The sequence below is a fragment of the Piliocolobus tephrosceles genome, chromosome 1 (genome assembly GCF_002776525.5).
Source record: "Piliocolobus tephrosceles isolate RC106 chromosome 1, ASM277652v3, whole genome shotgun sequence".
Classification (NCBI taxonomy): Eukaryota; Metazoa; Chordata; class Mammalia; order Primates; family Cercopithecidae; genus Piliocolobus; species Piliocolobus tephrosceles.
In genome coordinates, this window is record NC_045434.1 from 52827830 (window position 1) to 52840534 (window position 12705).

The 12705-nt window shown below is 32.2% G+C and overlaps 1 long non-coding RNA gene across 1 annotated transcript in view; it reads right to left on the reverse strand.

Moving 5' to 3' along the window:
- Positions 1-368: 368 nt before the first annotated feature.
- Positions 369-12705, reverse strand: part of LOC111536901 — a 40035-nt gene continuing 27698 nt past the window's right edge. Inside the window, exon 4 of the long non-coding RNA XR_002729854.1 lies at positions 369-1049. This is a non-coding gene — a long non-coding RNA (uncharacterized LOC111536901). The remainder of the gene's footprint in view (positions 1050-12705) is intronic.

Below are 12705 nucleotides of genomic sequence, written 5' to 3' on the forward strand. Positions count from 1 at the left end.
AGAGCAACCAAATAATTTACTTCTTTTTCCCAGGTTATGAGTATCATTCTTATACTATTTGTTATTTGAAAAATATTTCCAGTGATTCTGCAAGAAATGTGAAAACTAGGGATAGGAGTTTCTGAAAATAATAAACGGAGATTCTTTATACTGGATCTGTCTTTGAATAAATGATTTATTAAGGATTAGGAAAATAGAAACATTAGTATTCAGGTATCATAGTAAACTCAGAGAGAAGTTTGACTAAATGAATAATAAACATATGGAACATGTCACCAAGGAGACCAATTAAAAGTGTGATAAATCAAAAATTCTGCCATCATTTCGAGTGCAATAGAAGTAAAGAGAGTAAGACAGGAGAACAGAGCTAGATGCTTGCTTTATTGACAAAGTTAAGCCATTATTTCTTTTCTTCATATAATATTCCAATTGATCTCTCTATTGGTGTAAAATGTTTAACAGCAACCTCACCTTTACATACATCATTTTTAAAATCAGCAGTTTTCCTATCAGAATTCTATTTTAAAATATTCATTTTTGTATCTTTATTGTGTCATTATCTTTGCCAGTCATTTTGCTGATATACAAATTCTGAATTTTCTTAAACTTTGAAGATATATATCTTCTTTTTTGGTATTATTATAGTAGATGAATATGCAACCAATTATATTTACTGAGATAATCTTTCACACGTGGTAGATACAAGTATCTTTCTTCACTTCCTATATATCTTCACCATTTCCTCAGATACTATTTAAATAACCAAAAATACAATGTTTGTAATTAAGGCATCCTTGACCTTTCTCTTAAAATGCAAATTTCTCCAGAGATATAATGTATACATAACCAGCTGTATCTTGTAATAAGATTTATTATATTACTTTCCAACAAGACTTAACAGAGAAACTAAAACCTGGGCCAACTTAACTTTTGATTAGTCAGAGGGTGCTGATGTTGCAGAGTGCAGAGTTTTGCTCATCTCTAAAGATGTACAATCTCTGGGCAGGCAGAGAACTAGAAGGAAAGGATATGGGCCCCTGGAAACAGAACTGCATGGAAGAAAGATTAGGGATATCAGAATGGTTATGAAGAAAAATTTTTTAAAAAACTGATTTCATAATGCAAACTCTACATTTGGACTAGTCAATGTGTTTTACTATTTTAGTTTTATAGATCATTAAATGTTTATAAATTTCTGTGAAAATAAACATGCAAATTAGCTCATCAAAATTTAGACTGTATGATTTTATTATTGATATTTTTAAAACTCTTAGTAACAAACCACAAAATGGAACTGATATCTGTTCAATCACTCTACTAATAATTACTGAACATTGACTTTGCTCAGTGAACTGTGCTTGCACATAATTCGCAATACAGTAGCGAGTATGAATAATACTTCTTTAGTACTCTACAATGGATTATTACAGATACTTTCATACGTAGTCTAGTCTGATCTTATGGTGCTAAATGTTTTGATCTCAGCTTTCAGTACTGAAGATAAATTTATTCATAAGATGACAATTTAAAAGGAAAGAGAAGAAATGCTGCATTGGAATGTTTTCAAGGAAATTGCATTTTAAAACTATAAATGTACTTCATGTAGAAAGGATTTGTAACACATATACTTTGAAGAATTATGTGTCTACATGTTTTCTATTTTTCTTAATCTCTGAATGAAAAAAATTATGAAGTGATACATTTGAGTATTATGTTTCTTTGAAAAGGAATGATAGCTCATTGAAATGTTTTCTAAGTCATTTCATAGTTTCATATAAAATGTCAGCAGTGGATAAAATCTTTGAGTTCCTGCTTAGGTGAATTATTTTGCATTATGTTTAATTTTCTATTTAACGCCATATAAAATTGAAACTGTATTCTTCTAGAAAATAATTGTAATGCTAAGATGTTATCAAAGTGCACAACAGATTGCATCACACTATAAATTGTATTTTTAAAATTAGTATTTTCTGTTAATGTTATGACTAAAATACACCACAAACACAACAGTGAAAGATAACTAGTTTGCTAAATATTGGAATACAAGCTTCTTTTGGTATATTTCTATATAAACAGTGCCTAAAATAGTCCCAATCACTTAATAAAGGCACTTAATAAATCTTTGTTAAGTTAATTTAGAGGGAGAGAGAAGTTAGAACTTTTACTATCTACATTTACCTATAGTGCCTTCGCCCTTCCTCTCAGTACCCTTCATCTCCTGGTTCGTGCATCTTTCTCCAATTACTATTAAGGGGATCAGAGCTACTACAGAGTTTCTGGGATACATTTGAACCTGCACTGGCTTATGCTGGAAATCATCAATGCCATACTTAAAATAGTCATACTGCTTACAAAATGTTCTAGTTACATATTATTCTGCAATACCACCCTCAACTGTATGCTGTATTGACAATTACCTAATGAGAACGTAGATAACCTTCTATTTGATAATTAAGAATGGTCATTTCACAAGATATTTCTTTATAACCACAAAACAAGCAAACGATAAAAAAAAATATATATATATATATATATCTCTTTTCCTACACCTAAGATGTCCAGCACTCCCAAGGAAAAATAAACTCTGTGTTTTTATGTATTTTAAGAACTTAATGTTTTAATTTCTCATCAGGGCATTTGACCCTGCCTATTAGTCTCTTTTCTCATTTTTCTTTTATACTTCATTACCCTCTTCAAATCCCCATCTCTGGTGAACATTCTGCTAATTATTGAATGATAATTTACAATTCAGGAATTTTCTCAAATTTTTATTCTCATAGAGAAATATGTGTTCTCCTTTTTAGCTACACTCTCAGAAACAATAAAACGCATAATAATACTCTTTACTGATCAGCTAATATATTCAAAGAATTGTGCTAAAAAGATTCATTATCAATAATTATGTTATTTAATATCAGATAGATACTTATATTGGCATCTTTTTAAAAAATAATGAAACTGAAGTTTCAAATGGTTAGGTAATATTGCAGAGGTTAATTAATATCCACGTAGTTAATATGTAGCAGAACAAGAATTTGCACCATCGTGATTGGAGATCTCTCTGTTACCTAAATTGAAAGGAAATAAATATTATTTCTTTCCATCAGACTCAATTCTCAGCTTGTGCTATAGACACTTCCTCCATAATTATCCATTGGAGAAATAAATAGAAGAGAGAAGAAGAGAATGTGGTCAATTGTTTTATTTCTTATTTTCTCAGCTTCTTTCGTTACCTCTACTAATGGTCCTTGCTCTATCACATTTTATTTTTTAGTTATATTTAACCTGTTTTTGTCTTCCACTATTTCATGCACACCCTTTACCTCCAAGTTACATACTTATATAGTTAACTTTATTGCCCTCTAGACTTATACCTTTTTTGTGGGCAGACCGTTACCATGTCTTTTTTAATTTTATCTCCTATGTCTTGAGTATCTGTTACAATTGATATAGTTGATCAATTGTATCATAGTTGATACTCAATAAATAGGTGTTTAATGAATACATCTCAATGTCTCTGTCATCATCAATAAGAATTGTCTTCTTCAGGTTTTTTGGAAACTACATGGTAACTCTTTTGTTTCTTCATTCAACTGGTAAAGGCTAGTGATACCCAGAGTTTTTTCCTTAGTCATCTATCCTCACTCTATCATCTTCCTTTGGAAAATTTGTTCCATATTCAACACTGAATTTCTACTTGTGATATGCTAGTTATTTCTGATGAATCTCTCTTCTGCTCAGGCCTCTATTTTCTGCATTTGTCTTATGTATTCAACTTCCATTTATACGTGAGTGTCCCATATGCATCAGGTATAAAATTAAGCTTCTCTTCCCCCATAACATACTTGTCCTATATTCACTGCTGGTGAAAGACACCAGTGATTACCTACTTTCTTAAGCTAGAAGCCTGTGAGTTATATAAAATAGATGTACTTTCTTGTTCACGTATAACTTCTCTACACCAAAATATAATAGACTTCCCCTTGCTTGCCGTCACTGCTACCACTGTATTAACTTAGTATTTCATCTTTTCTTTCATGTATTAATAATTTTAACTAATATTTCTCTATTTTTCTCAATGCATTATGTATGAATTTTCAAAAGTATAGTCCTGATTCTGCAATACTCTTATTTAAAATCCAAACTACTCTATATGTTATGTACAAAACATGCTTTATAAGATACACAAGTTTTCCACTTTATTCATAGTGAAATAAATAGTATAAAAACTATGTTAACCAAATCTAACAGATTTTTTATGCGTGTGTGCAGTTGAATGCTATCATAGCAATGAAAAATATGGGTTATTTCTTTTTGTCTCAATTGATATATTTATTCAACTCAGAAATTTTATGTAACTGTGAATTTCCTCATTTTTCTATTCTGTTAGTCAAAAACAGCACATCTAAAATTGCAAATGAACTCTTCAATTTCAGAAATATTGTGAATATCATTTGGACCACAGTCTCTGTTCTGATTATTCTGTTAGAGTTCCTTCTCTGGATACACGGTTTTTAACTACATTTTCTATGTACATAAAAAATAGCCGGTGTCCTGCAGATAGAAAGTTAAAAGTCAGTTTTTAACCTGACATTAAATTGATTTACCATCATTATTAGAAGTATATAGAGATAAAGAAGTTAAAAATCATATTAGTTTTTGCTATGATGTTTTCTATTCCCTTTTCCCCCAAATGGCAATGTTGTTGAGTAATTCGTTTAAGAATATCAAGATTTTTAAACCCTGTAAGTTTTATTTTTCTAACCTGGTTAAGATTAGCTATATATAATTTATTCCTTGACTTTAGGGCACAAGTGTTCACTTTTCAGACTGTAGCAGCACAGTTTTTATTTCCGTCTTGCAATTTTGATATTAAACTTCATACTTCTAAAAATAATAAATAAATACCACACTGTAATGAAAAACTTGTCTTCAATGAAAATCCAGTTTCTAGTCTCTTGATTAGTCAACCAGAAAAAAAAAAAGCAACTTTTAAAAAGGTTCTTTGCTCTAAAATACTTGACACTTTCTATTCCTATTCTTCTCTATTTTTTGTGTGTTGTTCTTCCTGCACTTTTTTGGATATTTTTCCTGGCAATTATTTGCAACTCTGGATTATTTTGATTCAAGATTTAATTTAGCTGGCATTTGTTGAAATTCTGCCAAATGTTAGTCATAAAGGGTAAGCACATGAGATAAGCACAGACTCTAGACTTCACTATTCACACACACAAAAAAAATTGAGAAAGTCAGCATTTTTTGAGCTCCTACTATTTGCCATATGCCTCTGATATTTATGACAGACATAACCTCTCACGTTGAAACGACTACCCTTAAGAGAAGGTGTTATCACCTATTATTTATAAATAGGAAGAGCTCTAAACATTAGATATGAGTCTTAAAACAGTTGGGCCAAGATTTAAATGTACCAGGATGTAATAATATGCACACTATGTCTACTACAACATGGTGCTTCAAAAATTATTATTTTTTAGCATCAATACATGTTCAATCTTATAAATTTTTTTAATGTAAATTTTAGCTTTAGTTTCAATTGAGTATCACCAGACTCTGGATATTTTCATGTCTTCCTAATATGACCCAGACATGGCCTCTGTTTGGGATCGTATTGAACCTGTACACTAATTTAGGGAGAATCGACATTTCAATGATTAATATGTCTTCTGACTCATGAATACAGTATATCTCTCTCTATGTTCTTTAATTATTTCAGCAATTTTTTGTAGTTTTCAGCATATGTATATTTCACAATTTTTTTTCAGATTTATCTCTATGTGTTTACCACTTGTTGATGCTATTGTAAATGGTATTTTTACATTTTAGTTTCTCATTTTCATTGCTAATATATAGAAATGTAATAGATTATTTATATTTATGTGTATCCTTTCATATATGCATTACTACTGTTCTATTAGATTTTAAGGAGATTCCAGCAAACATTTTATAAAGACAATTATTCCTTGTGTGGATAAAAACAGTTTAATTCTTCCTTTCCAATTTGGACACTTTTTGTTTCATTTTTATGCTTTATTGCACTGTTGGAGCCTCCAGTAAAATGTTTAACAGAAATGATTAGAGTAGACCTCCTTGTTTTGTTCCTGATTTAAGCAGAAGGCATCCAGTCTTCTACCATTAAATATGATGAGATATATAGATTTTCATACATGGTATTTATCAGGTAGAGGAAGCTTTCTATGCCTAGTTGTCTGAAAACTTTTATTAGGAATTCTAGATTTTGTCAAATGACTTTTTCCATGGCTGTTGAGATGATGTTTTTCTAAATAATTTAATATGGTGAACTACAATGCATTTTTTGCATTCCTAAGTAAAACTCATTTTGTCACTATGTATTATTCATTTTGCATATTGTTGTATTCTGTTTGTTTTTGTTTTAGCTTTTTGCAACTTTCATCAGGCGATATTTTGGTCTGTAGTTTTCTTGAAGTGTTTCTGTCTAGGTTTTGGTGTCAGGTTAATTCCGCACACATGATTCACTTGGAAAGTATTCCTTTCCACTTTTCTGGAAGAGTTTGTTTAGAATGTGTATTATTTTTCTCTCAAATATATTGTAGAAATCACTGGCGATGTAATCTTGACATAGAATTTTATTTGTTGGAAGATTTGTTCCTACAAATGTAATTCCTTTATATATAGGACTCTACAATTTATTTCTTCTTGGGTAAGCTTTGGTAGTTGATGTCTTTCAAAAAACTGGTACATTTCATATAAATTGTTAAACATATCTGTATAAAGTTGTTCATAACATTCTCCTAATATTTTTTTAGTGTCTAGAGAGACACTGTACTTATATCACTTTTCCTAATTAATTTGGTTAAAGGTTTAAAATCAACTTTATTAATTATTCTCACAAACAAACTATTGATTTTGATTTTGACCTTTCTTTTTCTTTTATTGTAGGAATTCAGTGGTATAAAATTTTTCTTATATACTGCTTTTGCAATATATAATGTATATTTTCAAATGTCATCTTTTCCTTTTCATTTAGGTCAAAATACTTGTAATTTTCTTTCAGATTTCTCACTGGCTTATCAGTTATTTAGAAGTGACTGTTTATTTTGAAACTACTTAGGGGTTTCTCAAGAAATCTTTCTGTCTTTATTATCAAATTTTATTCCATTGTGGCCAGAAAATGTACTTTGTAGACTTGAATCATTTTGGATTTATTAAAAGTTGTTAGTTATTATAGCTGATTTATTAAAAGTTGCTAGCATATGATCAATCTTTGTGAAACTATTACATGCAGAAACTCTTCCAGAAAAATGACAAAGTATGAATACTTCCCAAATAATTTCATGTATTCAACATCAGAAGAATGTGTATTCTGCTTTATTGGGTAGACTACTCTATACATTAAATTTGATCAGGTAAGTTGACCTAATTTCAATTAATCTATATTGTTCAAGTCAACTACTGTATACCTGGGATGATTTTCTGACTATTCTATCAACGCTTATATAGAAAGTGGTATTCAAGTTTCCAGCTATCATTATTAGTTTGTCTATCTTGTCTTAAAATCCTATTAGACTTTATGTATTCTTAAGTTCTGTTATTTTGAAACCATTTTTAAATACATAAACATCTAAACTTTTAATGCTTTATGTTTTTATTATTATGAGATGGACCACTTTACCCCTAGCTATATCGTTTGCTCTGAACTCTAATATTTAAAAAGAATCTTTAGCTTTCTTTTGATAGTATGACAGTCTTAGCCTGGTATACATTTTTAAAATATTTATATCTTTACATTTAAAGTATTTTTCTTAAAGGTGGTATTTATTTTTTTTATGCTACTCTTCTCTTTAATTTTTCTATTTGTACATTTTGACTTTTTAGATCATTTACATAAAATGTGAGTATGGAAATTTTTAGGTTTAAAACTATCAGTTTGCTGCACACTTTGTATCTCCCATTTATTCTTTATTCTATTTCTTTTGATTATTTTCTATTTCTCTGCCTTTTGGATTTATTTAATTTTGTGATTCCATTTTACCTTCTTTGTCAACATATTAGCTACAATTCTTTATTTTGATAGAATACATTTTTAACTTATTACTCTTTATTTTCAAATGATGTTATATTACTTCACTTATACTATAAGAACAGTAAATAATGGACTTCCCTTTTATCTCCAGCTGGGACTTGTTTGTTATTGTTACATCTACTTGATACACTTCACTTTCAATTTTGCTGCTGTTATCTATAATTAAGTAGCCAACTATATTTTAAATGAATTTAAATAAAAATAGATGTATAATTTTTTCTCCACATATTCACATTTACATTTCCAGTACTTTCATTTATTTGTACAGCTGATGAATTTGAAGTTTTCTGTAAATATATTAGGAGTTACAGGTCACATACAGTCTCTGTTTTAGATTCTCTCTCTTTTTTTCTTTATCATCTTTTAAAAGTATAAAAAGCAGGCTATCTCATGGCTATACAAAAAGAGGGTGCTAGGCAGATTGTGATACATGGTTTGCCAATCCCTGGCATAGATCTGTGTTTATATCAAGTATCACTTTTTCTTCTGCCTGAAAAATATAGCTTAACATTTAGATGGTGAGAGAATGCCAGTGATTAATTATTTCAATTTTTCATTGCCTTAAACTGTATTTATTATTCCCTTTTTAAACTCACTTTTCCTGTTTTAATTTTTGAAACATGTTTTCACAGGCTATACAATTCTGGGTTGACAGTTTCTTTTTCTGCAGCATTCTAGATCTTTAAATATTTGTGTCTACTCTCTTCTTGTTTGCATTGTTTCAAATGAGACAGCTGATGTAATCTTAATTTGTTTCCTGTGTACATAACATGTTTCTTTCCTTTGGATTTTTTAAAAGATTTTCTGTCATCACTAGCTTTGAAATATTTGATTATAATGTGTTTTGGTATAGTAGTCTTTCATTGGGATTTACTGAGCTTCTCAGATCATCAGGTATGTAGTTTTCACCAAATTTGAAAGCTTTAGCCATTACTATGTCAGTTTTCTTTTGGACTCCGCTTTTTTAGGGACTCCAATTATAGGTTTATTAGGTAACTTGAAGTTGTACCGCAGCTCACTGATGCTGTCCATTTTCTTCTCCTCGTTAACGTCTATGTAAAATTATAGATGATTTGTATTGCTATGCCTTCAAGTTTATTATTTTTTCAATTTCTACATAGTCATTAACTTATCAAGTTATTTTTCAAATTTGACATTGTAGTTTTTTCTTTAATAGTTCCATTTTAGTCTTTTTAAACGTCTTCTTTCTCTAACTTTTTAAATGCATGGAAAACAGTTTGGTTAATTTTTCTCCTCTCCTCATTATAGGTCACATTTTTCTGTTTCTTTGCATGCCTGCTAATTTTTTCATTGGATTCAAACATTTGAATTTTACTTTTATGGATGATGGACATTTCTATGTTTCTATAAATATTCTTTTTATATGTATGTATGTATTTATTTATTTATTCATTTATTTTTGAGACGGTGTCTCGCTCTGGTGCCCAGGCTGGAGCGCAGTGGCAAGATCTCGGCTCACTGCAAGCTCCGCCTCCCGGGTTCACGCCATTCTCCTGCCTCAGCCTCCCGAGTAGCTGGGACTACAGGCGCCGGCCACCACGCCAGGCTAATTTTTTGTATTTTTAGGTGGAGATAGGGTTTCACCGTGTTAGCCAGGATGGTCTCGATCCCCTGACCTCGTGATCTGCCCGCCTCGGCCTCCCAAAGTGTGGGGATTATAGGCGTGAGACACTGCGCCCGGCCTATAAATATTCTTAAGCTTTGTTTTGTGATGAAGTTAACTACTTGGAAAGAGTTTTATCCTTTTTTGTCTTGCTTTTGAAGTTTGCTAGGTGGTTCTGGAGCAGTCCTCATTCTAGGGCTACTTGTTCTCCACTGCTAAAGCATTACTTTTCTGTGTACTTTACCCAATGCCCTGTCAATTATGTTATTTTCCATCCTGTTTAGTGGGAACAGACACTACTCCACAAACTCTATGAGTGCTGGATATTCTTCTTCTAATCTTTCATGCTCTTCTCCTGGCCTTGGGTAGTTTCCTCCTACATATTGCTAGTCATGACTCATGGAATATTTCAGGGTGATCCTCTAAGATCCCCAGAATTCTATTTCTGGGCATCTCTTTAGTCTATGGTATGCTGTCCTAAAAATTCTAGTTTCTTTGTCATTCCTCAACCCTTAGCTTCATCTCTTTAACTCAAGGATTCCATAGTCTCTATCTGGTTCTCTCTATATATACCAAGATCTGGAAACTCTTTCAAGGCAATACACTGGAGTAATTCTAGGACTTGCCTCATTATTTCTCATCTTTCAGAATCACTGTTACCTATTGCCTGATAATAAGTCTCTAAGATCACCATTTTATATATTTGGTTAATTTTTATTTATTCCTATAGGAGGGTAAACCTGATCCTTGTTAACCCATCCGGTCAAAAGCATAAGTGGTCTTCAGCTGTTTTTAATCTATTCTACAATATGGTCAGAACTGAATTAAATATGGCTATAGGGACCTGGAATTAAAGTAAATAGGTAACATTTTAATTTTTTCTTGATATCTATTTTAGCTATAGATTTACACCAATTTGGACTTTATTTCTCAAGTTAAAGTATTCTAATTGTAATTTGCTTTAAGAAGGATAATCATGTTGGACATGATACGTTTCAATTAGCCTGATTATTTATTTGAATTCCTTCCAAAGGTTCAAGACCATTTCCTAGTAGTCTTGAGACTTTAGAAGGAATTCAAATAAATAATCTAGCTTTGAGTTGCCTACATCTTACAGACTAAGTTCTCCCTTCCTGATTTTTGGGTCAAAACACTTTGCATTTTAACTGACCACTTTGTAATAAAAAATAAATACAACTAATTATTTGCAGGTCTCTTTTTCTATTTCCCTATGGCTCCAGTGTGGTAAGTTTAAGGGACTTGGAGCCTGATCAGAGAAAAAGATATAATTGCCATGTGGCAGAAACACACAATGAGCTTTATTTGGGTAACAGTTTAACAAGTTTGCATGCTTGGGAAGACCATTATAGCCTACGACCATCCAGAAGCTATGACACAGAAGGAGAAGAAGGCAAAGGAACTCCCACGGGATATGGTACCAGTTAGGAGGATTATGTGTCTGGGTGACATCAGTCAGCAACACAGCAGGGGGTCTCTGGGTCGGAGAGCACCAAAGGGCAGCAGCAGCTGAGGCTCCTTCTTAGCTACAGTGTTTATTTTATCAATGGCTTATGGATGTTAAATGCAGTTTTGCATGATATACATAGAAGATAGCCTAAGTTGCTGTTTATAATCTGCTTTTTGGAGCTATGTGTAAAACCACAAATAATTTTGGGTTTGATGCTGGAGGCCTTCTGAGCTAATTGGCCCCAGCTTACTATGAAGAAGTAAACAGCAGAGGGTCAACAACACAAAGGGTATCCTTATCTTATGTATATCACAACGCATTCCTTGGTCTCGTATTGTTTTACAATCTAATTCTTGCATTTAGAGACAGTGATGAAATATCTTTAAAATTCAAACTCTTAAAAGGATGTGAACTAGTATTTCAGAGGGAATTTGCAGCTTGTCTGACCATGTACTAAGGAAAAGCAAAGCAAACAGCTCAGAAAAGACTTTAATTTGCTCAATCTCTTTGGGCAGTACAGTGCTATTATGGCCCCTTTGCTGCATGTTCCTATCTATCCACATACCGCAAGATGTTTAACTGGAGTACAGATCCCTCATTTGGTAGCCAGTAAAAAATCTAGGACTATGGAATTACCTAACATAATGACCGCTAATGTATGGTAAGATTCAGTCAAGCGTTCTAGTCCTTGGGTCATTTGTTTAAGTTGTGTGGCTAACACCTTACTCATGGATAACCGTGTTTCTTTAATTGTGTTTGGTACGTTGTACATATGCTATTCTTATTGTCCCAGAAATGTGTGATCCTAAAGTGGTTAGCACTTTGAAGACTATTAGGAAAACTCGTTTGTAGCATTGGAAACTTTTGGCTAGTGTGGTTTATAGAGGCAAGAACTTTGGAAGGAGGAGGCATGGTGGGCTTCCACTGCTGAGTAAAAATGTACTGGAATTTTGATCCAAATCCAAGTGCAGGAAATATCATCCAGGGTCTGATGAGGGAAAGCCATTTGATTCCCTTAGAGGCCCACAAGACTTCCTCTATTCTGTATCTCTATGAAGGGAAGTTTTTATAGTTTGGTGTAATTGCAGACAGTGTTGGTAAAGTTTAGGGTAAAATAAGCATGTATGATATGAGCACTTGGGTCTACTAAATCAGTTATGGGCTCAATTTATCATTGTCCAGATATTTGCATGATATCAGTCTCTGTACATTATTGTTGGATGCGGAGAGTTATTGGAATAGGCTCATTACGACAAATGAAGTTCGCAGGGGAACTTGGACAGGGGAGCGTATTATTCTATGTTACATAAAATCAGGTTGGCAGAAGCAACCCCAGCATGTGGTTAAATATGCCATAGTACATGTTTCTGAGTCAATGACTATGTGCATGTTTGGTTTGGTGGACAATTGCATGTCCCTCTTTGTTCAGATTGGTATATATTGGCACTTGAATTGCCTGCCAACTGCCATTTGTAAATGTCATAAACTATAAGCATGGGAGAAGCCTTGCAGGTGCTCTTGGTTATTTGA